Source organism: Manis javanica, chromosome 5 (genome assembly GCF_040802235.1).
Source record: "Manis javanica isolate MJ-LG chromosome 5, MJ_LKY, whole genome shotgun sequence".
Taxonomy (NCBI): Eukaryota; Metazoa; Chordata; class Mammalia; order Pholidota; family Manidae; genus Manis; species Manis javanica.
Window position 1 is genome coordinate 2,400,112 of NC_133160.1, and position 27,076 is coordinate 2,427,187.

Below are 27,076 nucleotides of genomic sequence, written 5' to 3' on the forward strand. Positions count from 1 at the left end.
CTCGGGTTCCATCTGGACTCAAATTCCCACGTGTTGGGGAATCAATCATTTGAAAAGAGCACCTGTCAGCTTCAGGGTAACTCCCAGAAAAGGGAGAGTCAGCACCTCCGGCCCCCTGGTAGCGAGCTCCCTCCGAGGTGCAGCGCCGGCACCTCTTCCGCGGGGAGACTCGGTCTAAGAGAAGAGACGCTTTGATTTTCATCTCTGGGGGGACCGTCACTTCCCTGGAACCCTCACATTCAGGCACCTCGGGCCCAGGGCTCGTGAAAATGTGCCCTTTGGTGTGTGTCGTGGAGATGAATCTCACAGTCAAAAACTTTATAAATCGTGGGTGTGCAAATGGGTGACTTTATTACATTTTCCTTAACTCAATTTGAGTCTCTCACAAGCCCACATTTTCCTAATAACAGATAATTGATGAAGTCACCTGTAGGTTGGTTCTATCTGACAATGTAAAGTTTCAGTTAATTTGGGTTAAAATGTAGTCCCATCAGAGGGCAGCCATCTTCCTCACCTCCTCCGGGTTAATTTTCCCTGGGGGCCGTGGGATGTGTCTGCCCTGGCCACCTCCCATTTCAAGTGTGACTTGCCCGCTGTGGGTGTCTGGGTGCCTCTGCCCCATTGCCTGCGGCTCCCTGGCCAGGTATCCCTGCACCCTCCGCACACAAGCCTCTGTGTTCCCTGGGCTCAGGAGGCTTCCCTTTCTGGGCAGTGCAGGAGTTTTTCTCTTCCCTGGAAGCTGCATGCTAAGGAGAATAAGGGCATATTAGTTAGTTTGCTGCAGTAACAAACAGTCCCGAACAATAATCACATTCTCTCTCCCACGAGTTCCATTCCACGGGCCATGGTTTGGCTACGGCTCAGCTCTGTGTGTTTTCTCGTCCTGAGGGCAGGCTGAGGAGGCAGCTCCCGATGGGGATGCACATTCGTGTGCCGTGTACCAGGTTCTGTGCTGGGCAGTGTGTGTGGGGCAGAAAGGTGATTGGGCTCTGTTGCTGGCAGCCGGTCATATTTACTGTAGCTGATACAATACTGTACTAGTGGCCCATGCGCATGCACACACTTCCTTAGCACAAACCCGATGTGGTGCCTTTAGCTGCCATTGTCCTGCCCTGATGCAGGAAGGGTAAGATGCATGCCCTGGAATCAGCATCCTTATGCTGTGGTTAGCCAGTAATAGCACAATAGAATCAGGTTTTGGGAAAGGCTGAGAGGGTTGATGTGCACTCCTTGGAATGTTGTGATGGAGGAGAGGAGAGGGTGCCAGGGGTCAGTCACCCACACTCCAGATCCAAAGAGGGGGCTTAGGAGCAGCAGTGCAGTGGGACCTGGGACACTGTACACACGCAGGGCCCATGCTCACCCCTGGCTTCCTGGAACAGAATCTGCTTTGTTTGCAAGGTCCCTGGGGACTTGCAGGGCATTAAATTTGGAGAAGCAGCGTGGGCCACTCTACGCTGATGCTGTTCTAAGTGGGGTCTGGGCCGAAGCAATACCACCACTGGGGAGCTGGATAGAAATGCAAATTCTCAAGCTGCACCCCGAGCCTGGCAAAGCGGAATCTCCTAACTTTGGAGAGTCTTGGGCCCCAGGATCTTCAATGGGCTCTTCAGACGATTCTTCCGCACGTTGCAGCCCAGGCCTGCCCCAAGGTCACCCCAGCCAGAGGCGGCTGTGCTGAATGGAAGTGGAGGTTATCTGCAGGAGGTGAGGACGCAGACAAGGCTCTGAGTTGATGTCAGGCAACAGGGCATGGCCTTAAGGCAACTGTCTCTGTCACGTCACGTCCCGTTCCCCAGGAATGTCAGACCACCTGGAGCCAGGATGGTGGGTCACGCAGGCCTAGGGATGGGGGCCCCGTGAGAGAACAAGGTTCTCAAGAAACCGTGGGCTGTCGCTGCTCAGAGGGCCCTGGCTGGAAGGGAGGCCTGTGCGCCTGAGCAGTGCCGCCTTAGGGCCAGTCTGCCTTGGCACTGGGGCCTGAAGGCAGAGCCCACAGCGGGTGCAGGCCCAGGGCGGACGGGCCGTTTCTGATGGCCGAGAGCGAGACCACAGATGGAAAGCCCTGGCCTCTGAACGCGTCTGTTTGTTCCTCAGAAGGTGGATCAGCCATCAGGTCCTCCAGCCCCACCATTTGACCTAATTTCATTGCTGAAATATTTAAACTAGGTTTTAAAAGGTATTTCTGGGATTGGGAGACTCATTTGCAGAAACAGTGAAAAATGTGTATATGATGAAAGTGGGGGACGCTGTCAGTTCCAGAAAGTGGCTGTGAATATTAGATGCTGTCACATCTTGTTCTGCACAGATCCTACTCTACAAGTTACCTGGGGAGCTTCCTGCCAGGCTTGCTGGTGTCACGTAGCTCAGACAGCCCTCGGGATGCGCTGGAGGTAGTGGGGTCAACGCCGCTGTGCTGTCACGTCTGTAGGGCCCACACCAGGAGCCCCACCCCGCCGTGTCTAACTGTGGTTAAGTTCAAACTGGACCAGCTGGACATTAACTGCATAACAGAATTCCTACTGCTAAAACATTATTTTAAATGAATATTTTAATGAAATTATGCAAATGATGTTGGTTGATCGGAATGTGCATTGAATCAGCAATATTTTTGGCAGTATCTCACTGAAGGACGTGTAAGAATCAGTTTGCAGCAGTGTTTGCATGATTATTCTAAGAAAGGGAGTCTTTCTCTCTCCTTTCCACAGCCTGGGAATTAACGTTTGAGCTTCGGATACTGACAGACTCCTTTTGAATGATTTAAATGTGAATTCTCTGACAACATAAAGGATGGTCTTTATTTAATCCCTGGGAAACTACAACAGTGTGTTCTTAGAAAGAAAAAAGTTTTGAAAAGAACAGGGGTCAGAAGTTATTGTATTACTGTTTGCCTCAGTCCACAATGATCTCAACAGCCATTCTTACTAGAAGCATTAAAGAATATACTTAAGTATAAAAGTGATAGGCTACCCAAAACAATTATGGGAAATGAGCACAAAAGGAGTTACTTAAATCACACCAAGTGTCATAAAAATATTAAAAGAAGAAATGTTTCATTGGATCAGGGGTGAAAATTGCTGTAAGTGCCCAGGAAGTGGGGACGATGTCGTGCAAATTTATTTCCACGGTAATTGGCACAGTTTCTGGCTCTGGAAGTTACTTGCTAAGAGTTCGTGAGATGAACCCATGACTGGCGGGCCAGACGGCATGTGAGACACACTGGGCTCCTCCCCCAAGGGATGCTCCTCCCCCAAGGACTGCTCCTTCCCACTTTACTGAGGAGTAAAGGGCACGGAGGAATCCCATCCACAGGTCAGCAAACGCAGCGGTGGGCCTCCCAGAGGCCGCCATCCCCTTTCCCCAGGCTGCTCAGGTGTGGGTGCACCCTGAGCAAGTGTGGCAAAGGGCCAGGAGCCAAGGAGGATGGGCCCCTCTAAGGCTGAGAGAGATGAGGAATCGGATTCTCCCCTGGAGCCAAAAACACAGCTGGATCTGAGTCCAGAGAGGCCCGTTTCAGACTCTGCCCTCAAAGCTGTCAGAGGAAACCTGTGTGGTTTAAGCCACCACTTCCGTGGTAATTTGTTAGAGCAGCCACGGGACACTAATAGTCACCCTGGAAAGGAAGGTACTCCGGAGGCAGTTGGCCTTTAGGCGGGGCCTCGGAGGCAATGCTCTGGGGGCTGCGAGAGGCTGGGTGGGGGCCACCTCAAGGGAGCTGCTGGATCCCTGCGGGCGCATCTGGGCACTTGGCTTCATCATTCACTGCAAGAGATTTCACTGGTCTTAATGACTAACGAGGCTTCAGCCGGGGTCCTTCCATGGGACCTTGTAAGTTCATAGGGAACATTTTAGGACCACAATATCCTCAGGGCTCAAAGGACAAAGCTATCATACTGGGGTGGCAGGCATTTGGCCAAAATTTCTGCAAAGGCGATTCTGGGGCCTCGAATTGCACAGGGCCCTTGTGCTCCCTGCTGCTGGCTCTGAGCTTCTCGGATTGAGGAATGGCTGGGCTAAGGCACGGTGTTACGTTCATCTTGTCTTTCAGACCAAGCAATAGAACACCAGGTTCAACCATGGCATGACGTGGTACTTCAGAGCCATCTGTAACTCACAGTCACTTTGCAGAAATTTGAGGTTGATAAACTCTATCTTCGATGCCCCCCACTGCCTACGTCCTGTTTGCTTTCAGAGGCACATTGCGTGTCACCCTGGGCTTTCATGTCTGGAGCATCTGGCTCAAACTACCCGGGTATGACCCTGGCCGAGGCCAGGAATCTCTCTAAGCCCCCGTTTCCTTATCTAGACAATGGGGGCGAGAGTGCTGGCGTGCTGGACATGCATGGATTAGATAGTTAGCAAACGTGAGGGTCCGCACAGCACTCACTGGTAGGGAGCACGGCGTTGTGCAGGCTCATCCTGCTGGTTTTCCAGAGAGTTCTTTTCCACGGCATCCAGTGATGACTGTACAGGGCCAGGCTCCAGGTAGGCTCCCTCTGTCCAGGGCACTCCTGTCCCACACACCTGCTCCTGACAGGCTCACCTGTCCTTTGAGGCCTTGCTTGCTGTGAATGTGGCAAAAGAACTCACAGGTATTTTGCCTGAAGCTGTATTTGGCTTTAATCTGGTGCCAGCGGAAGGGACGGGCACTGGCTGCTGCCAGGGAGCGCTGGCTCTCTGACGGACCAGGGGGGGCCCCTCTCAGGCAGGTGAGCCCCCTGGAAGCCTGGTGGTCCTCTCCGTCAGGCTTCTCGCTGCGCTTCTGTCTCTGGAACCTATTCTTCCTAAGGAAACAAACCTGGGCTTTTACCCCAGCTGGAAACCCAAGAGCCTATTGTGGCCGCACGCTGTGAAAATCCTTCTGAGGTACTGTCTCCTGGGGTTTCTACGGTGACCCCTCTAGAGAAGACGAGCTCCTGACCGGGGGCTGGAGGGGGCCAAACGCAGGGCAGGGCCAGCGGAAGGGGCTGCAGGTCAACCATCCGGGCCTTCTTGTTTCTACGCAGGCGCCACACGAGGAAGACAGGGACTATTCTTAAGAACAAGGCCTGTGCAGCAGCCTGCCCCGTGCTTACCACGAGCCTCCGCCGACCTTCCTAGAGCTGGTTACCACATCGCAGGCTCGTGGCACGTACAGTGAGCTGCGAATCCCCCCAGCAGCCCCCCGGCAGCGGGCTAGTCGGCACACAATGGATCGATGGTCTTGAGGACTTCACAGCATCCTTCAGGGGTCCTGAGTCTGCTTCCACCTACCAGGGAACTTGGCCGATTTTGGGTAACAGAATCTCCTAAATGAGGATCCCAGCAGCAATGTCCAGGTCTTCACTAGGACAGATTTCACACCTGCTCTCCAAACTCGGGCGCTTGCCGATCCCAGGAGGCCTCTTAGCCGTGACAGCGGGGTGTGCGCCGGGCCTGCAGACAGGAGCACGTCACATTTGCTGGAAGCAGGCTCAGGCCGGCTGCTCTGCTCTCTGTCCTCATTGGCAATGACCTCCCGTTTTTGGACTGTGAGGAGTGTGCCCACCTGCAGAATCCAGGGGGTGGGGGAGACGGGGGAACGAGAAGTGCCAAGGGCCTGCTGCCCCAGGTTTGAGGCCTTTCCATTGAGGATCTCTGTGTACTCAGGCAGGCCAGGCCTTCTCCGGGGGGACCAGGAGGCTGAGGTGGCTCTGCGCCCTGTGATGGTCTGAGGCCCAGACCCAGCGCAACCAGGGTGCTCTCTGCCCCTCCCGCCGGCCCCCACGCCCTGCTCTGCCATCACTGGTGCCTGCAAAGTGCTTAGGCTTCAGGACAAGGTGAGATCTTCCGACTCTTCACAGCCAGCCTCGCTGGCCCGCGGGGTTTGAAGCTGGCTGGGGTGCAGGGGCCTGGGCTGCTCAGGGTCTAGCCTGCTGGGTGGTGTCAGCGTGTGGGGCAGGGTTTATGGACATCCTTAAAAACCACTCCAAAGCTCTTTGTATCCCAGGAAAAAAATGAATACATTTACTTCTAGCTACACAACAGTGGTCAGCTGGTCAGCGGGAGCTCGTACCCCGTCAGCAATGAATGAGGACGTGTGGGGTCAGGAGAGGCCAGAGGGAAAGCAGCGCATGGAGGAGGGAGGTGGCGGGGCGAGCTTCCGGCTGGGAGGACACCCCTTCAGGACTGGAGCTGATGACTGCTGGGGGCGCTTGCATGCCTCCCTCCCTAGGGACGCGTGGCATCTAGGGCGGATGCTGGTGTCAGTTGGGTATGATGTGGTGTAGACCATGGTGACTAGGTTTTGGGGGGTGGGAAGGAGCCGCTGATACTGGGGCACGCACTTGGCCCATCTGCTGCCCTCTGCCACTCTCCTGCACTCCCATGGGGCAGGCGAGCCAGGCAAGGGTTGCTCCTGGGGATGGCCTGAATGGGCCGCTGGTGACCGTCCTCGCCTCTCCTGCCTGCGGCACCCCGCATTTGGGGATCGTGCCTTCCACACCCCCAGTTCCACACCCCCAGCCCTGCTTGGTGTCCACTCTGGTGGATGGGATGTAGCCCTGTGTACTGAGTCCCTCGCTGTGGGCCCTGCAATGTCCCCAAAGGGAAGCTGCCTGGAGCACATGGTGTTTGGCTTCTGCGGAGGACGGGAGGCTCCCACAGCTCCACAGCACCCCACCTGACCCTTGGCAAGTATCACCGGCGATGCTCATGTCACTGTGCAGCCTTTCCATTTGTAGGGCCACCCCCCCGACTCCGTGGGACACCTGGGGTCTGCTGGCCTGCCCAGGAAGGGCTCACCTGGCCTGACACATGGAGGTGGCTCAGGACTTGTTGGCTGAATCCGAATCAAAGTGTGTTTGTCGACACAGCGCTGGGCGCTGCCTGTCCCTCCAGATTAGGGCTCTGCCAGATGGCTGTCAATCAGCCTGAGGTGGCAGCCTCGGGCGAGTGATTCTGGATGAATGCCGTGAGCTCCCGCGCAGTACGGAATCCCTGTCAGAGGCCAAGAGGAGAAATGGAATAATTCACCTCCAATTTTGTCACCTTCTGTTCTCTGTTACCAAAGGGGATGATTCCTGGGAACGTGGCATGTGGCAGGCCTCCTTTGTGACGCACACAGAGTTTCAGAACAACCAGCCTGACCTTCTGTGGCCGGGGCACCCATCCTGGCGTTTCCTGATGCCCTGCCCTGGGGCGACAGTCCCGTACAGGGAGGTGTGTGGCTTCCAGGGTCGGCCTGAATCCCCGACGATGTAATGGGAGAGAGGGCGCTGGGCCCTGCAGAGGGAGGGTGGTGGGGTTGCCCTTGCACCTGGGGGAGAGATTCGGGAAGCGACCCCTCTAGGGCCACGTCTCCCGAGGTGACCTTCACTGTGATGGGCGTGGCCATGCTGAGATGGGGCGGGGCTAGGCCTCTGAGAAGGCCCCGCCTCCACAGTGCCCGCACATCCCCAAGGCACTGACTGTGATGGGTCTGAGCTCCCGACCTCACCACTTCCCTTGGTTTCTGAACCCCAAATTGTTTCTCCTTAAAGCTATGGCACATAAGCAACTGTCCCTTTGTCAAGCCAGAGTGACACGGTCAAGCCTGGTTCACGGCTTCGGGGCACGCGTCCTGTGGGGCGGTGGGTGCCCCGATTCCCTCCTCGAGGCCCAGCGCAGACCCCTGCTCTCTGACCTGGCTCTGCGCCCACGTGTGAGCGGAGCAGCGCTCTTTCCACGCCCCCCTCTGCCGGGCGCTCTAGCCCCGGACAGCCGCCTCCCCGAGGACTGTTAGTCTTGAAATCTGGCCCTGGGTCCTCCTTCTCCTCCACCCTCGGGAGCCCCTGGTCTGGATTCCAGCAGTTCTGGAATATAGGTGATTCGACCCATTTTCCAACCCAACGCAGCCAGAAATGCAGGATGACCAGACGCAAAACGTGTTCACCGGAAAGGTGGCAGGTGCGCACAGCCATTCAAGGCTGCCTTTGTCCACTTAGGTGAGCGGCTGGATGCCTGTTATTTGTCCTTAAGAATTATTTTCTTCTCATTTGCAGCATGTATGAGAGTAGGAGTCTTATTTTTTCCTGGTGTGATTACCTGATGACGTCTGTGTTTCCCACGAGTCCGTATGATCCTCCAGGGCAGGGCCGTCTGTTTTTACTCAGCCTATATGCCTGTGCCAAAAAGTGCCAGGCACAGAATAGGTGCTAAGTAAATATTTATTGAAAGAACGTCTATTATAAAAGCCTTTATTTCTGGAATTATCTTATCCACCATAAACATCTATACTGATGTTGTGCAGATTCAGTCACCGTACGACCATGGAGAGTAATGAGAAATGGTGTTCTATCTGCAGGGTGTCTTGCCAATGGGTTTCAGCCCCGGACAAGTTCACTAGGGATTCAGTGAGACTGGGGAATGGCAATGGAACATTCTTGGGGTGAAAGGATTACACCCAAATTTATACCCACGGTGGCAGGTTGATCACTAGAATCCTGTCCACTCAGAGTGAGTCTGCATGCAGCGAGCCGGTCTCTGCCTCTGGGCCTCTCTGCCCACACAGCCATCGCAGTCTCTGTCCTCGGCACTGCCACCACTCCAGTCTTGCTATGCTCTCCTGCAGCCATGCAGCAGCCGTGCCACTGTGTCGCCCAGAGCACTGGGCAGAGCTTTTTATATAGACTCAATAACAACGTATTGCTCACACGTGTGCAGTGGGCCACCGACCAGGGCCAGGTGAGAATTGGGGCCATAGGAACCTTTACTTTATCCAAAAGGGCTGCTCAAAGTTTACTTTTAAAAACTCATTTTTCCAAAAAGAAGTTGGGATGGGTGCATTTTTCTTTCAGGTTATGAGGACAGTTTATTTCCGAAGGTAAAGCCCACAAATCATAATAATGTTTTGTTTTCTTTACCCTGATTTAGTCTCTTTAAAAATATTTTTCTTTTTCCTGATTATCAGTGCAATATTATTGTAGAAATGAGGAGAAAAAAATATAGGAGAGTTCACAAAGAAAAAATAACGGCAGATTGTTTCTAAGACTGTATGGATAAAGTGAAGGTTCTTATGGTCAGGATTCTCACCTGGCCCCTGGTTGGTTGGCCCACTGCCCATGTGTGGGCAATACGTTGTTACTGACTCTGTATAAAGAGCTCTGCCCAGGGTTCTGGGTGACACAGTGGAATGGCTGCAAGGCTGCAGGAGAGCAGAGCAGAGGCTGGAGTGGTGGCAGCACAGAGGACAGAGACTGAGATGGCTGCAGGGACAAGGGGGCCCAGGGGCAGAGACAGGCTTGCTGCACGCAGACTTGCTCTGAGTGGATGGGATTCTAGTGACTGACCTGCCTCTGTGCAATAAAATTGGGTATAAACCCTTTCACCCCAAGAACATTCCACTGTCATTTTTTTTTTGGTCTCATTGAATCCATAGTGAACTTGTCCAGAGCTGAAACCCATTGGCAAGAGTCTGTAATTCAGACATAGCCACAATTAACACTTTGGTGTTTTTATCCCACTTGTGTGCATGTGCATTTATTTCTACACTGCCTTTTTACTTAGCATCACAGTGCAAGAATTTCCCCGTATGATTAAATCTCTTTAATAATATCATCTCTAATAGAAGTACAATATCCTCTTTTATGTATATACTGCAATTTATTTAATAATACTCAAGTTTGGGGACATTTGTGTTGCTTCCAATTTTTGCTGTTTTATTTGATGTTGAAATATTACTGTTTATGTAAATCATGGTGAACACCTCTGATTGCGTTTCCATGGTGGTCGCTTGGTAACAGAACAGAGGCATCTTTCCTTTGCAATTCTTCCTGTTCTGGGCTTATGAAGCCTGCTTCTAGTACACAGACTAACAGATATACCCACAATTTCTGTGGTGAGCCTTTTAACTGAAGTTAAATATGCATGCAATAAAATATACAGACTATATATTTATCATTAACCAATTTGTACGAATGAACACGCCTGCATAGCCGCCACTCAACTCAGACCATGAGCCACTGCTGTCACCCAGAAGCCTGGGTCGTGCACCCCTGCTAAGTGATAAGCTCTCGGAGCCTCCCCTCTTCCTCCTTCTGTCACCACAGCTTCTCCTGACTGCCTTGAATTTCATGTACACGGAGTCATACACACAGGCTTTTGTGTCTGGCATCTTTCCTTCAAGGTCGTGTCTGTATGGCCCAGGAACAAATCTGGCCTACCATCTCTTTCCATACAGCCCACAAGCTAAAAGTGTTTTTATATTATTAAATGATTATCTTAATACCTATATTATCTTTTGTTTTGCTTCTCAGCTTACCAAACCTTAAATATTTACTATTTGGACATTTACTGACAGCTTGTGGCCCTGCTTTGTGGAATCCTGTGATTTGACTGTACTGCATAGTGTGAACCTCTCGCTGGGGACACGTATTTAGAGGGCTACAGTGTTTGCTGTAATGAGCAATACTGACTTGAACATCCTTTTGTGTGCATATTGTGGGGCAAACCCTTATTGATGTTGGTTAGGACCCCAGGCCGATGCCTATGTTTGGCTTTAGTAGATGCTTCCAGTTTTCAAAGTATTTATACCAATTTATACTCTTACTTGAGTGCATTTCTAGGAAGGTCAGTGCAAGGTGAATAATAATGACATTAGTGGGCATTCTTATCTTGTTCCTGATTCTGGTATCGCACCACCAAATGTGATTTTTAGATAGTTTTTAAAAAGACGCCCTTTACCAGATTAAGGAAGTTCACTTGCATTCCTAGTGTGCTGCGATTTTCATTATGAATGGGTGATGAATTGTTTTGAATACTTTTTCAACATTGATTGAGATGACAACATACCCTGCCACCCCTTCTGCTAGTAATTGATTTTTGAACGTTAAGCCAATCTTTTTATTGCTGAAATAAACCTTGGATAATAAGCTAATGATTTGTTTAGAATGTTGCTTTTATGTTCCTGAAGTTAATTAGTGTGTGATTCCGCTTTCTTGCAATGTGCTTGTTAGGTTCTGTATGAAGCCGTAATGAGCCATCAAGAATTATTATGACTCATGTGATTCCTTCCTTAAATATTTGGAAGAATTAACCCGTGAAGACACTTGCTTTTATAGTTTACTTTTTAGGGAGGGGTGTAGATTATAGGTTGTATTTATTTAACATATTAAGGCTTATTCAGATTTTCCATTTCTTCTTGTGTCAATTTGGTTAAGTTGTGGTTTCTAAGGATTTTTCATGTGAGTTTTCAAATTTATTATCAGGAAGTTGTTCAAAAATCTTACCATCTTTATGGGTGTCCATAAATGCTCTAATGATGCCCCTTTTTTCCAATTATTATTTTGTTTTTTCATGAACTGTTTTGGTAATGATATATTAGTTTTATCTATCTTTGCAATTATTCAACTTTTGGCTTTTCAAGATTTTCTCTAACTTTTGCTCTCCATTGCATTAGCAGCCACTCCTATTTTCACTTTTTCTTTCTACCTTTTTTTAAATTGGTGGGTGGGTTTTTTCCCCTAGCTTCTTCAGATAGAAAAATTCTTAATTCCCAGCCTTTCTTCTTCTAATACATATGCATTTTCCTCTATGCATGGCTTTGGTTGCATTTCAGATGTGGCACTGCCATGTTTTCATTAACATTATGGTCAAAATATTTTAAAATTTCCTCTGTGCTATCTTCTTGAACATATGACTTATTCAAACTATTTAGAGCAATTTTTCCCCAGATGTTTATTCATTGTCATTGCCTTGTTGTTGACTTAATTACCTTGATTTGTGTTGACACTGGGGTGTCACACTCTCCCTACAATGTCTCGGACCTTGTGTTGGCAGTGCCGTTTATTGGGGGGGGTGGCTGGCTCCGCTGCTGGCGCCACTGGCTAATCTCCTTTTGCCGTCCATGTAAGTAATCTGTTGCCTAAATATACAAGTGGGTCATTGTATGTTTACCAGACCCATCAGTCAGGCCTTGGTCTGCCTGTATGTACGTACACGCAAATGTCATGTATTTACATATATGTGCATCACATTTGCATCTGATGTATGAAGCCCGCCTGCTTTGGCAGGGTGTCCAATCTATGGGGCCCATGCTTCCACCTCTGAGACCATCAGAAACTCTGCCCAGCTTACAGCCTCCGAGCTGCTGATTCTGTCTGGGTTCTGGGTTTCCGGAAGGAACGGGTAAGCACCCTGAGGGCAATGGCGTGCAGAGCCCCCAGGCACACCTCTCTGGGGCTCCCTCTCCTCCCTGACCTGGGCCTGGAGCTTCAGCTGACCTGGGAGCAGCAGACCTCTGCCTCTGCTCCCCAGCCAGCGAGCTTCTGCAGCCCCAGGCCCCTGCTTGGTACTCAGCCCTGATTTGCGCAGACAGGCTTGCAGACCCTCTGAGGAGACGCAGGGGCCTGCGTGGGGCGCTGGGGGCCTTCAGGCCTGGTTTCCTCTGCTGCGTTCAAGTTTTCCCCCTCATACCCTCCCTCCCTCCCTTCCTTCCTTCCATCCATTCAAAAACTTTATCCAGTTCCCAGTTGCTCCCAGTGGGAGGGCTAGTCTGCCCGGAGGCGTTCTGTGATGGCCCAGATACATCTGTTGCTCTTTATTTCTACAGTTGCCTAACGGTTTTCTGCTTTTACTTTTAGGTCCACCTGGGATATCTTCGGTGAAAAAGAAGCTATGCCACACTTTGCCCCCGATCATTAGCCTCTTGTTCTGGACCATCCTTTTCTGTAGATTGGCAGTTGCCTATATCAAATATCTAGGGTTTATCATAAGCTAGTCACATTTCACACTGTCCTCCTTATGCTGGGATCGACTGTTACAATCACTGCAGGTTTACCGTATGTAATCTTATGTCTATTTGTTTATTAGGTACCCGCCCAGCGCCGGGCATTCTGCTGGGAGCGTTCCATGGGTCATATTTGCAATTTTTATGTCGGGCATTAAGCACTGTTTTAATTATAAAAGTGAGACAGAAAGGCTGCACAGCATGCTAAGGTCACCTGGCTGGCAGGTCTCAGAAACGGGACCCTTGTGGCCGATGCCAGCCTCAAGAATGTAACTGTCATGTCTATTCCACTCCCAGTATTGTCACTAACTGGAATTAGTGGCCACTGAGTCTGAAAAGCAGTTCATTAGTGCAGCTGCAACTTCCTCAGGCAGGTGAGTGTCACCTGTCACATCAGGCTCTGGGGCTCCTGGGCAGTAGTGACAGAGGTCCGTGCAGGTGTCGGGAACTGATCCAGAGGTCAGCTGGTGGTGGGATGAGCAGGCACGGAAGGCGCTGTTTCAGTTCTCTGACTGGTGTGCCCAGCGATCAGTGAGCTTCCAACAGGGGGCATCACTCCTAGAGACTACATTCAGGAACTCCGAGTGGGGCCTGGAAATCTGCATATTAACCCCCCGCCTGGGGGATTCTGACCCAGGAGGTCTGGTGAGGACTGTCCTCTCAGCAGCCTGTCCCTGATGCCTGAGCACCTGGGAGATCGGGCTGGGTGGTGGGGGAGCCCCAAGACCCTGGTTGGAAGGGAGTCGAAAGGAGGCATCGGCTTGCACGGCTGCCATGGCGGAACACCACGGCCTGGGGCTTCAGCCGCAGAAATGGACTTTCTCACGGTTCCAGAGGCTGGTAGCCCAAGACCACAGCACTGGGGCCTGGTGTCTTCTGGGGTCTCTCCTTGGCTAACAGACGGCTGCCTTCTCACCGTCCCTCACATGGCCTTTCCCAGCCCTGATGTGTGTCCTAATCTCCTCTCCTTATAAGGACACGAGTTGGATTGGATTAGGGCCCATGCTAAAGGGCTTGTTTTAATGTAATTACTTCACTAGAGGCCCAGCTCCAAATACTGTCACATTCTGAGGTACTGGGGGTCCAGGCATCAACACATGAATTTGGGGGGATGCAATTCAGACCATAGGAAAGGGCTGGATGGAGGCAGCAAATAGCTGGACAGCAAAACCAAAATCTCTTAGTGTCCCCAAAGATGAGCCTGGCATTGCGGTGAGGAGAGCAGTGGACCTGGGGAAACGACTGTGCAGGTGGACAGCTGAGCCCAGTGACCGGGGAAGTTGCCAGCGAGCCACGCCAGTGCACGGCAGGCCTAGCAGCTCTTCAGGTGTCACGCCTGTGGTGCTGGTCACAGGTGGAGAGGCAGCTGGAGGCAGGGTCCCCACTCACCTGATCTGCCAGGTGACCACTGCTCCCCTCGGTCAACACACAGAGGCCACCCAAATGCCCGCTGCTGGCAGCCTGCCCTGACCGTGCCCAGCTCCGCTGCTTCCTCCAGCAAAAGCGTCTGTGTTACAAGACTCATTTGTGTCTGTTCCCAAGTCAGTTTATTCACTCGTACATCTTACCATTAATTTTGTAATTTCACAAAACACCGTGAGAACCAATGGAATGAGAGAGCAAACGGAGGCTTGGTGTGGAAACTAAGCCAAATGTTTTGGACAGTGAGTTGCCGGAGAGAAAGTGCTGCCAAATCAGGCCTGAAAGCAAACGGAGTCAGACACGGGGGTTGAGGGGCAGTTGGAGAGGAGTCAGTGGGCATGCCAGGGGACTCGGCAGGGCGTGACCACTCCGCTGGAGGGAAACTGGCGTTGTGCAGCCTTAGCCATGCACTCAGATGGTGGCCGAGGCTTACAGAAGTAAAGCATCGGGAAGTGCCATCACGGTACCAGGCTTACAGAAAGGGCTTTGGTTTCAATTTCAAAAGATTGGTGAATAAGTGTGCATTTGCATGTTTCAAGCTAAAATAAATATTTTTAGATGATATACTTTCTAATGAGTTCTCATTTTTACCTGGTTTTCCAATTAACCTACCTACAACTGTTCCTTCTAGCGTCAGATAAGAGGCCGAGGTCAGATGATACATCTTTCTCTGAACTTTTGGGAGAATTAAATAAGAATGCGTGAGAAGTACTTCACCCAGCGCCTGGCAGAGGGGCCCTGAAGAACCGGCGATGACGACCGTGTGGCTGTCACCTGCAGACTCCGCGTGTCCGTGGCACGCCCCTTCGAGCCCCAGACGAGGCCGGGCTTCCGTGGAGGCGGGCTCCAGGTGGGGGTCCTGCCGCCTTGCTAAATAAGAGCATCACCCAAGGGTTGATGCTCTTCCTCACAGCTGGTACGACTGGCTTCGTGCCCGCTCTGCTTACGGTGAGACACGTGCTAGTAAAGCCAACCCAGAACACCAAGGAAAGGTAAAACCCGCCGGGAAGAGGACAGGAAGCCTGCTGACTGAGTAGAATCAAATGATCCGTTATGTGACACGCATTGTGAGCTTTCAGACAGGGGCTGATTTTTCCCCCATGAAAATTGGGTTTTGTGTACTTCTTAGAGGCAAAGAACCAGGAGCCACGCTCCTCCAGGGGGGCACTTCCATCCTAGGCGCTCTGAGTTTCCTGCTGGGACGGGCCGTGTCCAATCCCTCACCTGATGGGCGCGTGCCAGCGTCCTGGCACGAGGAGTCTGGGAAGCACCTGCGCCCCATGTCCTGTGCACTCACCCAGAGGCACGTGCCCCTCCAAGTCCATCCCAGTGTCAGCTGTCTTGACGCTGGAACTCTCTGTTTGAAAGGGGGGCAGGTCAACCTTTCTTCCTCTTGTTTCCATGGAACCGAGCTGAGATTTCAGGGCTCTGGCTTCACAGAATGAAGAAAGCATCGCTCCTCAAACCTTGATCTGTCACCTGCAGACAGCTGAGACTTTCTGATTCCCAGAAATACTTCCCGCGCCTGCACCCCCAGCCTCTCTCCTTCAGAGTGACCACTGGTTTGCAGCCCTTTGCAGATGAAAAGGTGCATCCTGAATAGCATTCACATGCGTGAAGGGTTTTAAGAAAACTGTAACACCCTTTGCAGTATTCCCCTTTCAAGCTTTACCAGAATAAATTTGAAAAAAAAAAAAAAGCACACCCAATCTCTCATAACAATATTGCAGAAACCCAAGTGTTTCATTTCATGGTTAATTTGTTTTGTAATTATAGATCTGTTGGTAAACAGTACAGTAATATTTTTTTCATTTTGCTTATTTATGCCGTTTATGCTCTAAATGTTTTCACTATGGTGTGATAGCTGTTTGTGAAAGAAGCTTCTTGACTACATTAATTCAAATAAAATTTTCTGCATTTCACATGTACACACACACTTTATGCCTAATCTGAACTCCTAGGAAGGCTTTTACTTGAAGATGGGACAAAATGCATATCATTCATTTTTACTTTTAATTAAAAATACACATGAAAGAGCAATATTGAATCTCCTATTACCAGTTTTAAAAACATTCCGTTAGCACAATTATTTTCATTTCCAATCTTGGAATTTATGTGCATGCATATTTTAAAAGATAAACAGCTTCAAAATTTTTCTCATGACAGTTATTTTTTATAATATTTTTATAATCATTGCCTTGATTCAGAGATAATTGAACAAGAAAAGAAGACACACAGGAGAAAAAGAAGCACAAGCTGGCACGTGTCAGCAGCTCTCAATCCGGAGAGGCAGAAATACAGCTCTGCGTGTGTATGCACACGTGTGCTTGTGTGCATGTGTGCACATGTGTGCATGTATTTTCTTTTCTTACAAAGAGGTATACACATCATTTTACGGCCTGTTTTTTTTTTCATTAGTGACATGTGGAAAAACTATGCCTGATCAGAACTGTCCCTGATGGACAGTTACAAGTTGTCTATTGTCTGCTTGCCCATCCAGGCCTAATTCATTGCACAGACTCTCTCCTCTTCAACACCCTCTGCTTTTAATTCTGACTGTGGCAAACTGAAAGCATGCTCTTCAGAGCCACAATCTTTCCAGGACTCCCAGCTTGCATTTTTGCTTTACGGTAGCTTTTATGATCATCATGCTATCAGATAGATTACATTCTCTCATTTTGATGGATATACTTTATGAAGGTCTTTTCTTAATAATCTCAATTATTTATAGTGGTTTTGTTTTAAAGACAGTGCTGCAGTTAATCGTTTTGTGTAAATACGCATTTTGTTTTTTCTGTGGAATCACTTATTGTGCATAATTATCCAGGAGTGGAATTTCTGCGCCAAAACCTCTGATAATCTGGAGAGGACTGGTTTGGAGAGTCTGTTCTTCTCAAAGGGCTTATTCCACGTTTACCAGGAAGAGGAGACTCATTTCATTGCAGCCTTATGGCACTGGGGAGCACCACTTCATTTTTAAAAGAATATAAGCTCTTTTTAAATGATCGGCTTTAAATTCAGTTATTTAGAACTAAAATGACTTCAGTACAGAGGCTGGCGTCAAACAATTTGCCTGGGTGGTGAGCTGGGCGGCCCTACTGGGCTCACTCCCTCTAAGGAGGCCTTCTTTGACTCTTTCCTCACCACCTGAAGGTTCTGTCTGCAAATGCTACTTTAAAAGTATTTCGAGTTTGAGGCAAGGCACTTACCTTAAGGTTAACAAGGAAGAGGGGTGTCGTCTCTGCTGGGATGGTACTTCAGGCAAGGACGCTGCCGAGTCTCTTCCGGCTGACGGTGCCCCACGTCTTGCTGGGACCCTGGGAGCTCAGAGGACAGCAGCGGGGTTGATGCGCCCCCGCGCTGGGGTGTTTGAAGGACACAGCTTGGGTCCGGAGCCCTGGGGTGCTAGGGTGCGCAAGGAGGACAAGACTGTCGCGGTCCAGGCGTGCTCTCATCCAAGACACAGACGTGAACAAGGTCATTTCTAGAAGTGGTGAAACCACGAGGGGAAGTCTGATTTTCTCCACTGCAGTGTAAACATCTGACTTTTCACCCCAGTAGACACTAAAAAACACAGGTGAACTCCGGCTGCGGCCCCGGGGCTCCCTGTGCCTGGGATTCGGATTGCCAGTGGTCCTGCGCTGGTTTTTCTTTTTGTCTTTTGGGGGAGGGGTGGCCAATGAGAAAATAATTTTTAATGGAGAGATGGAGAGTTATATATTGATGAACTATCATTTTATCTATTATGATCAAGTTCACAATTTTATGTATATCATTAACAAGACAAGGCTATTTTAAAAAACATCTTTAAATCGTAAAAATATTTCTTTTAAAAATACTCAATGTGAGGTTGATTGGAAGGAAATTTTTCACTAAATAAGAATTAGCCTGGCATGGTGGCCTGGGGAGGTGTGAAGGGGATGTGGCCACCTGGGGGAACTGTCCTGCAGCGCTCTGGTGTCCCTACGGCAGGTGGTGCCCCAGCCCATGCACTGCAGTCACCTGCTGTGTCTGCTGTTAAAGGTCAGTGCCTGGTCATGAAATCCAAGCAATGGGTAGGACTGCATGAGCACACTGCATGAGGTAGGACTGCATGAGGCTCCACTGAAGGGGCCTCTTTGAACTTGCATCTTGGACTGGAAACCATCTGGGGACCAAGTCCCCACTTGTACTTTGTCTGTACATCCCTGATGTCTGTCTTCTGCCTCACCTGGCTGCTCCCACCTGTGGTCAGCCTGCCTGCATGGCCGTGTCATGTCAGTGGCCTCCACCTGGTCTCGCTGCCGCCGAGTTCCTTTCCTGTTTCCCATCCCTGCTGCCCACCTGCGTGTCCCCTCCTCCCCGAGCCCATGAGCCCTCCCATGACCTGGGAGTTAGACTGGAACTGGGTCATCAGATGAAAGGCAGTGAAAAGGCTCCTGGGTCACCCACTCAACTCTGCCTTTGGCACCATCTGCTGGGATGGGTCCCTTTCCCACTGGAGAGGTGGGACCTTCCATCCCTGCTTCTCCCTCTCCAGCAGGATTGGGGTGAAACTGTGGAGACGTGGGTCTTCCCCTGTGAACACAGAAATGTCAGAAGGTGGGGACACCATCTAGGGGAAGGGGCCGTATTCCTCCCAAGCCTAGGGAGGGTGGGTGCTGGGGACACCAAGGGCCAGCCCTAGGAACACAAAGCCCCCATGACCGGCCCAAGGTGATGCCCAGCGCGCCGTCTTGGCTGGCCCTCCGCTCTTCATCTTTGCCCATCTCGTTCCCACCCGTAAATAGCACTTCCTCCTCCCCACGAGTTGAGGGAGGTACACTCTCCTCCCGTTCCTAATGCAGCGCTCAGGCCCTGCCCACTCACTGCTGCCCCTCCCACCTGCAGGAGCATTGCCTGCATCCTTCATTGGGTTGTTATTCATACCCTCTTTGTGCCATTTTGATGTTTTTCTATGTTTACTTGTCTTTAAAAAAAAAATCATGTGTCTATTATTTCCCAAAGCTGGAGATCACGTCATAAATATCTGTGTCGCAGAGCTCAGCACCCGGTGAGCGAGCACTTCCCCAGGGATGCGCTCACCGTGGCCGTGGGAGGGTGAGAGCACAGGCGCCGCGATCCCATTGGTCATGGTTGCATCTTCCTGGGAAGCCATGTAACCCTCACAGGGGCTGGAAGAGGAGGGTCCCACCATCATTTGTAATCTGAATGGTCTTCCAGAAAATCACCGATGTAAATAAAGGCTTTGCTGAAACTTCTCTTTTTGACCTTGGGCAAGATTTCTGATCTTCTTTACTGGCAACACAAGAGGGACGCCGTAAAGCCGCCCAACCTGCAAGAATGTGGCCATGAATGAGCAGCCGTACTGCCCAGCTCTTTGTCCCCCCCGGTTTGCACGCCTCCTTCCTTCTGCTGTCTGAGCCCAGGGCGACTGCATCCCAGGTGGACCCCCAGAAGTCAGCTTCCCTCCCACCCAGGGACCCCTCTTCTGGGCTGGTACAAGTCAAGGGAACAGTGCCATCTGCTGGGACTCTGGCTGAATACCAGCGGAAGTTTGCCCTGTGACTTGGGAATGTTCTGGAAGCTTACTTGGGGGACAGGAGTGCCTCCAGGGCACAAGGGAAGATATGCCACAGGGCAGCGGGCCAAGGGTCGGGTTCCCTGCCAGAGGAACCACCTGAACCTCCTCCCTTAGAAGCCTAGTTCTCAAGGGCTCGTCCGAGAATGGGATGGAACACACTCTTTTAAAGGAACACATGCCCTCTTGCTCAGCCAGCATTCAAGCACCCCTCCCCCACCTGATGGAAACCTCTTTATCAAGAAAGAATGGAAGATGCGGGATTCTTTTAGAGCACCTGTTTAAGGGAAGTGGGAGCTTGCCTCCGGCCTCACAACACATTCTAGTCTTCATGAGTCATTTGTTTGTTACATGTTTTATTAACGGTGTGTTCACAATTTACATATGACAAGAATGACATGGAGTCGAGATGTGGGCTCAGTCCTTCTATTAAAATACCTAAAGCATTTCACCAATGTTCATCTCTTGTATTGCCCAAGGAAAATGTAATAAACATTTATAATGACGAACTTGGGAGCTTCTCATTAAGCAGTCTGACTTCTTCCTCTTGACATGATATCATTGTCAGGGAACAACAGCCCTGGACCTTCTGACGCAGACATGGGCTCTGATCGTCCAGTCATTTTCAGGAAAAGGAAAGTGAAATTGAAACTCCTTTTCCCCCGGTTTGGCGCTGGGGTAAGGCTGCCTGAACCCAGGGAGCCGAGTGCCTGCAGGATCTTGAGCAGTTTCTGAACTGAAAGGAGCAGATACCTGACAAGAGGTGACCCGCCCCCGGGGGTGCAGGCGCACTGCAGGCGGACCATGATCGCTTCTGTCCTGCGCAGCGTCATGATGCTAAGAAGGCGGCTCTGCTCTGGCCACTGGAATGACCTCCTGGTTTTGCCTCCACGGATAGAAGAAAACGCCACACCTGTGCTTTTTGTTAACAAACCAGCCTTACTAGGGCGTCACTTTTCTGCAAAGTAAGCACTCCGGGAGGCCGGGCTGACCCACATTCAGTGCACAGAGCTTTCAGGTTGGGCTGCTCTGCGAGTGTACCCCATGCAGGCTGGTCTCTGGGTCGCCTGCCTCACCTTCCTTTCCCGTGTGGGGACTGGGTTTTGGGCCACAGGAATGGGGCAGCCTGACTTCTGATTTCCTGCATTTGACAGGGTCCTGCCTACTGAAAAATCTTAGCCTGACTTTCCTGCCCATGTCAGGGACTCGGGAATTCCTGTCCTGACTCTACCCGCTCAGTTAATTCTCTGCATCTTACTGAGTTTCTCTTTCAAAGCCTTTCGTAATGATGATGGTCAGCAGCAGCTACTGGACACCCACCTTATGCTGGGCACTGCGCTCAGCTCTGTGTCTAAGACTCAGCAGCCCTACAGAACGGGCCTCTCAGCTAAGGCAGTGGCGCTCCTCTGCTGCGCGTGAGTCTTCGGATCAGCTGTGTCACGGGGTCACCACACCCGCATCACTAGCAGCGAAGGGCAGGGGCTTCAGCCAGCAACTGACTTGAGTCCTGCCTCTAGTCTGATCTTGGACCCCGATTTCCTCACCTGGATACAGGGGATTTTAATACCTAATGCCCAGAGTTAATGGGGGGTTGAAATAACTTTATGCATCAAAGTCCAGAGCAGGACCTTTGCTCAATAGATTGAGTGCCCAGGATCGTATTGCTCCCATTACGCAGATTCAAAAAAAAGTGTTTTTGGCTCAGAAAGGGGGAGGAACCTTTCCAAGGTCATATTAAAAACATCAGTATAGAGGGCTAGGATTTAAGCCAGGGGTGGTTTAGCTCCAACTTCCTAAGCATGCAAGCCTCTGTAGCACCTCTCAGGATGCCCCTCGTGGCCAGAGGGCATGTCCGAGGCCTGGACCAACGTCTCCATCATGCCTTCTCTTGTGCATTCAGTATCCCTCCACATGCCAAGGGCTCTCATTTTACCACCAGCCCCATATATTCTTCTGTTTAAAGGCTAAAATGTCTCAGATTCAGTGCTTCTAACCGAGCTGGGGCCTCTGGCCCCCTCCTTTCCTCCCCTCACCAGAAACCAAGTCGTCTGGAAGGTAGCATAGTGCCTGGCACTGAGCAAGTGCTCAAGAGATACTAGCTGTGGATGGAGGCGAGGAGGCTGGGGACGGCTGCTCTCACCGCGGCCATCTCTGCTGGGCCAGCTCTGGGTCGGCTGTTCTCCGTCGCTCCGTCACCATACCACCTCCCTGGGCCAACGTCCTAACCACCTGACATCTCATGCACCGGTTTTCATGCATTCATTCTCATTTCTCACAGCCTTTTCTTCATATTTCACCAAAATCATTTTTGAAATAAATACATGATCATGTTGCTTTTTTGCCCACACTCTTTGTGGGCCCCAGTGACGTCAGGATAGACCCCAGCGTCTTTCTATGGCCCTGGGGCCCTGTGGACTCTGGTCCTTGCCTGCGGGCCCAGGGGCATCTCCTGAAAGGAGACCCTCCCGTCTTCTCGCTTGTGGATTTCAGTTCCTCCAAGGTCTTCACTTCCTCACTCACCAAACCATTTTCCTGGAACATTTCTTTCGCTGTGAACTGTCCCCATACCCCCACTTGGTCATTCTGGAGCCCGAGTTGGGGATGGCCCCACAGGCTGCCCCGTGGGTTCCCAGCGTTGGCCCCCACGCACTAGAGGATGCTCCGGGGATGGAGCAGAGAGATAATAAGATCACACTCGCTGCTATGTAAACAGAAAGCACCTGGGTAAACAATGAGCTATAAAATCATGAGATTGAACTCTCCACTCCCGTGTGAAGGAGGAGCCTGGGAGGATTTTCAGGCTGAAGACTTAACAGGTTTCAGCAGGTGGAATGAAAAAGGCTCAGAGTGGCCTCACACGAGGACTTGGAGGGATGCCAGGCCGTGGCTGGAGGCAGACATATCCGATGCAGTTTCAACTCCTTTGGTGGTTCCTGTTTGTAAATTAGTATGTTTTCCTAAGTACCTGTAGGCTATCTTTGGATGAGAAAACATCTTTTTTTCTTCTCTTTATTATGTGCCCACTGTCTCTTCAAATGGTGACCTGTTGTTTATATAGCTCATTCTTGGTGGATTTCAAGTCATTTTGAACATGCATTTGGGCCAACAACAGAATTTCAGCAGAAGTCCAATAAAGTGTTTGTGATCATCTGGATTCCTGTGAGGCTGTTTCACCAGCGGGGGAGCGGCAGAGGCCAGCGTAAGGTGCGTGCACTGAGGACTCTTCGTGAATGCCTTCAGCACGTACCAGGCCTGCCCCGGGCCGGACCACCCAGCTTTGAACAGCGGACACTGCAGCTGGCCTTGTGGAGCTGCCACTGCAGAGGGCGGATGCGGTGTAAGGGTCCTGTGGAGGGCCTCCAGGTGCTGAGGACGTGGATGTTAAGTGCTTCAGAGAAGACCTGCCTCGCTGGGGAGCGGTGGCTGCTCTGGGACCTGAGGAATGAGTAGGAATGACGGGAGACTCAGGCCGTGGGGTGCCCAGCAGGAGGGACTGCATGCATGGCTCGCTGGAGGGGCTGGAAGAAGCGTCACGTGAGTCCAGAACACAGGCGGATCAGCAGGGTTTCAAGGTCTGAGCAATCATTAAGGGGACTCACAGGGCAATGTCTTTATCAGACTGCCACTTGTAAAGGATGATTGAGGTATTCAGGGCGGATAAAGAACGGGCTGGAGGAGCCGAGGCCGGCCTAAGGAGGGGGCTGGAGAGGAATGGCGTGGCGGCGGGATGCCCAGGAAGGAGACTGTCTGAAAGGTTCTTGGTGGTGGGAGGTCAAGGGTCAGGAGGCATGAATGGTGAGAGGCAGCTATTTGACATGTTCTCAGGTAAACACTGAAAGCCGTCGGATTATGCTGGTGATTTCCTTGCCTGGATAATTGCCAAGAGGAGAGCAGACTTGGAACTTGGCATTGTGTCCTGTGCGTAGGGCTGGCCAGTGAGCTAAATAATACCGTGCACTCAAAAGGGCCCAACGACACTAACCAGGCCTCCCCCCATTCCATGCAGAAGGGCAAGTCCAAAGCTGTACACGCACGGGTCAGGAGCTACTGTCCATGCCGGGCTCCCAGGGAAGTACACAGGGCTGGGGGGTGCCCCAAGAATCCGGGGAGGCGTGTCTGCAGAGAGCAGCTGGCAGAGGAGCAGTGACTGCAGGGCCTCGGGTGGCATTTCAGTCCTTTTACTAGAGATTTGCTCTCTACGAAGTGAAAACCCAGAGTGCGGGAGAAAGAGCGTCAGAGTTCTCTGGAGAGGAAAATAACAAAATCCAAGCACAGCCACCTACTGCGTTTTGGAGAGCTGGGGGAGCTTTGGTTTGAAGTAAAAGAAAAACCCGCTGAATTTGGGTTTCTGAAGGAACTTCATGAAATGAAAGCCACGCTAACAGTGTCTTCTTGGGAGGGTCTGCATTTTGCTCTGACCAGGATCAGCCCACCCCGGGCCCCAGTGCCACTCAGCTGAGGGGGCTTACGTCTCCCACTGTATCTCTGTCTCCATTATCTCTGACTTTAAAAGACAAAAAGTACTACTAATAAACATCCACCACAATTGGCAATCCTAAAAATCTTTTAAAAAATAGGTTCTTAATCATCCAGACCCAAAGAATGTACATAGTATCCATTCAGGGATTTAAGGTTGTGTCTGTCCCACTCTCAGCTCTGATAAATGAGACTCTGGGCTGGATAGGTAAATAAGACTGGGTGCAGGATATGGGCTTGCGATATATAATTCATTATTGGTACCACCAAATACTGCTGCTGAGAGGAGACAGATCACTGACCCCCTCCTGCTGGAGCTCAGAAAATGATCAATATTTCACTATATGGTGCTCTTTGGACATCTGAGTAGCTCATCTGTCCTATTTATGCCGGTAAAAATGAATTCAACCCATCAGGGCCAAATGCATTTTTAATGTTTCTCGTTACCTTGCAGGGAAGTGGCAGCAGAAAGTCCATCTCCCTCTCGGCTGTATCTTTCATTCCATTATACGCTGTACATAAAGTGTTTATGTGCAAGTGGCCTTTCCTTATTGGAAACAAACTTGCCTATGTTAAAGAATAAACACATGAGAGGGCAGAGGTGTCCCTTGGGCAGGGGGGAAATGGCTGTTTTGAGGGTTGTTCTGGAGTAGAAGGCAGTGCCTCCTAGAGAAGCAAGGCCTCCCAAAGGGCCCTAGGGCATGGGGAGGGACAAAGGGCATGGGTGGTGGCAGCCAGCCCAGAGCACCTACTGCGTGCCAAGACACGGGCTGAGGGATTGTGTGTATCTGCTCATTCAGCCCCATGGTGACACAACTACTAAGCTTGACTTTGGGCTTGACTATCCCAGCAAGGCCGCAGAGCGTCCCACTTTCCCTAACAGGCACCGCAGACGGACTAGACAGAGGCAGCATTTTCCAGGCAAGGACTCACCTGATTCGCCATTAGCCTCAGTGAACGGTGATTATTAGCAGAGAGCTTGCGAGCTCTGATTAATTCCTACAGGAATGGCGAGTCCTGGACGATGAGCTTCTTCACAGAGAGGATTTTGTCTTCATCGGAATGATCGAAAGGCAGGGAAAGGTGGAGATCAGCAGCCGGGGGGCTGCTCCCAGGCCCAGCCTTCATTCTAGCTCGAAGCTAAGGACAGGCAGCTGCTTCCCTGAAACTCCCCCCTCCTCCCACCACACTTGTTCCTCTGCCCCGCAAACCTGTGTCTGTTCCTGCATTTCCAGCTCATAGCGTGGATGCCACTGCATCACATCCCATGCCCAAGTCTCTCTGAGTCTCACTGTAGGCGAATTTTGAAGACTTCAGAACTTTGTGTAAAGATGGCAGAAACACAGTTACTTACTAAGGTTATTCTTCCCTGTGAATGGAAAAGAGACTCATAAATGCAGGCGGGAAGAGGAGAAGGGGGGCTACCTTACATGGGGATTTGTCTACTTTCCTCCGAGCTATAAATACAGACGTAAATGTCCCCGCTGCTTTACCTACTCATACCTGGGAGAGGGTTTGCTCCCCGCTAGCTGTGGGAAATCAAGACTTGGCATCTCCCTTCATGGTCAAGGTGTGCCCTTATTTATTTGGAAGGCTGTTTATAGTTTGTCAACAGAAAGACATGATTTGGTAGATGAGACTTAGAATTGCTGCACATCACCCTCCAGAGAAATCTCAGATCACTCACCTTTTCAGCAAACATGTGAAAAGCAGCTCCTCTGAAGACTGAGGAGCAGTCCGTGAGAGCGCGTCCATGACAGCGTGAGCATGACTGCATCACTTGGAGCAGAGCGCCTGCCGGCACCTTGGGACACGCAGCCCGCGGCCCCAGAAGAGGGACTAGACAGAGGCAGCGTTCACAAGTGCTGGCCATCGCCGTGGGCACTCTCGCCACGAGGGCCGCGCTGGATCCGAGGCTGCCGCCCTCCTGCCGCACACACGTGCGCGGGGCTCTGCTTCAGGCTCAGTGGAAGGGGCAGGGCCACTGAGTCATGACCTAGAGAAGGAACCGGCCTCAGCCCACCTGGGCTGTGTTCAGGACTAAACCCCACTGTGTGGAGGCACATAGTCTGCGGGGGGTGTCGGGCATCTTCTGACACAGCACAGGTGGGATGCTCGGCCTCATGCTGACCCTTTGGGGCAAGCCCAGGACCATCAGAGGTGACGCTGGCCCTGAGCTTCCTGCCTGCGCTAACCAGGACCGCCACCCCACTGCTGCTTGGCTACCTGCCTGTGTAAAAACCACACATTTAAATTCCCCATTTTAACCAGGTTTAAGTGTATATTTGAGGGTGTTGACTAGATTCCCAGAACTGTTCGTCTTGCAGTACTGAGACCCTGCCCCTGCGGAATGCTGACCCCCACACCCCTCCCCAGGCCTGGGCAGCCATGGCCCGACTTCCCGTCCCTATGAACGTGACTGTTCTGGATACTTCACGTAAAGGGAACCATACAGTGTTTGACCTTGCTAAGCATCATGTCCTTGAGGTTCATCCACGCTGCAGCACGTGACAGGATTTCCTTCTTTATAAGGGCTGAATAGTATTCCACCCTATGGATGGGCCACGTCTCCTTTATCCATTCATCTATCTCTGGACGTTTGGGTCATTCCCACCCCTTGGCTGTTATCATAATGCTCTGTGAACATGGGTGCACAGGTACCTTCTCAAATCTCTGCTTTCACTCCTTTGGGTATATACCCAGAAGAGGGATCACATAGTAATTCTATTTTTATTATTTGAGGGACCTGCATACTGTTTCCATGATGGCTGCACTATGTGACATTCCCACCTTAGTTAGGGCTCCAGCTCCTCTGCCTCCCCACCAAAACGTGTTTTCCCCTTGTCTGGTAGAGGCCATCCCTAATGGGTATGAGGTGTGCAATACACCTTTTA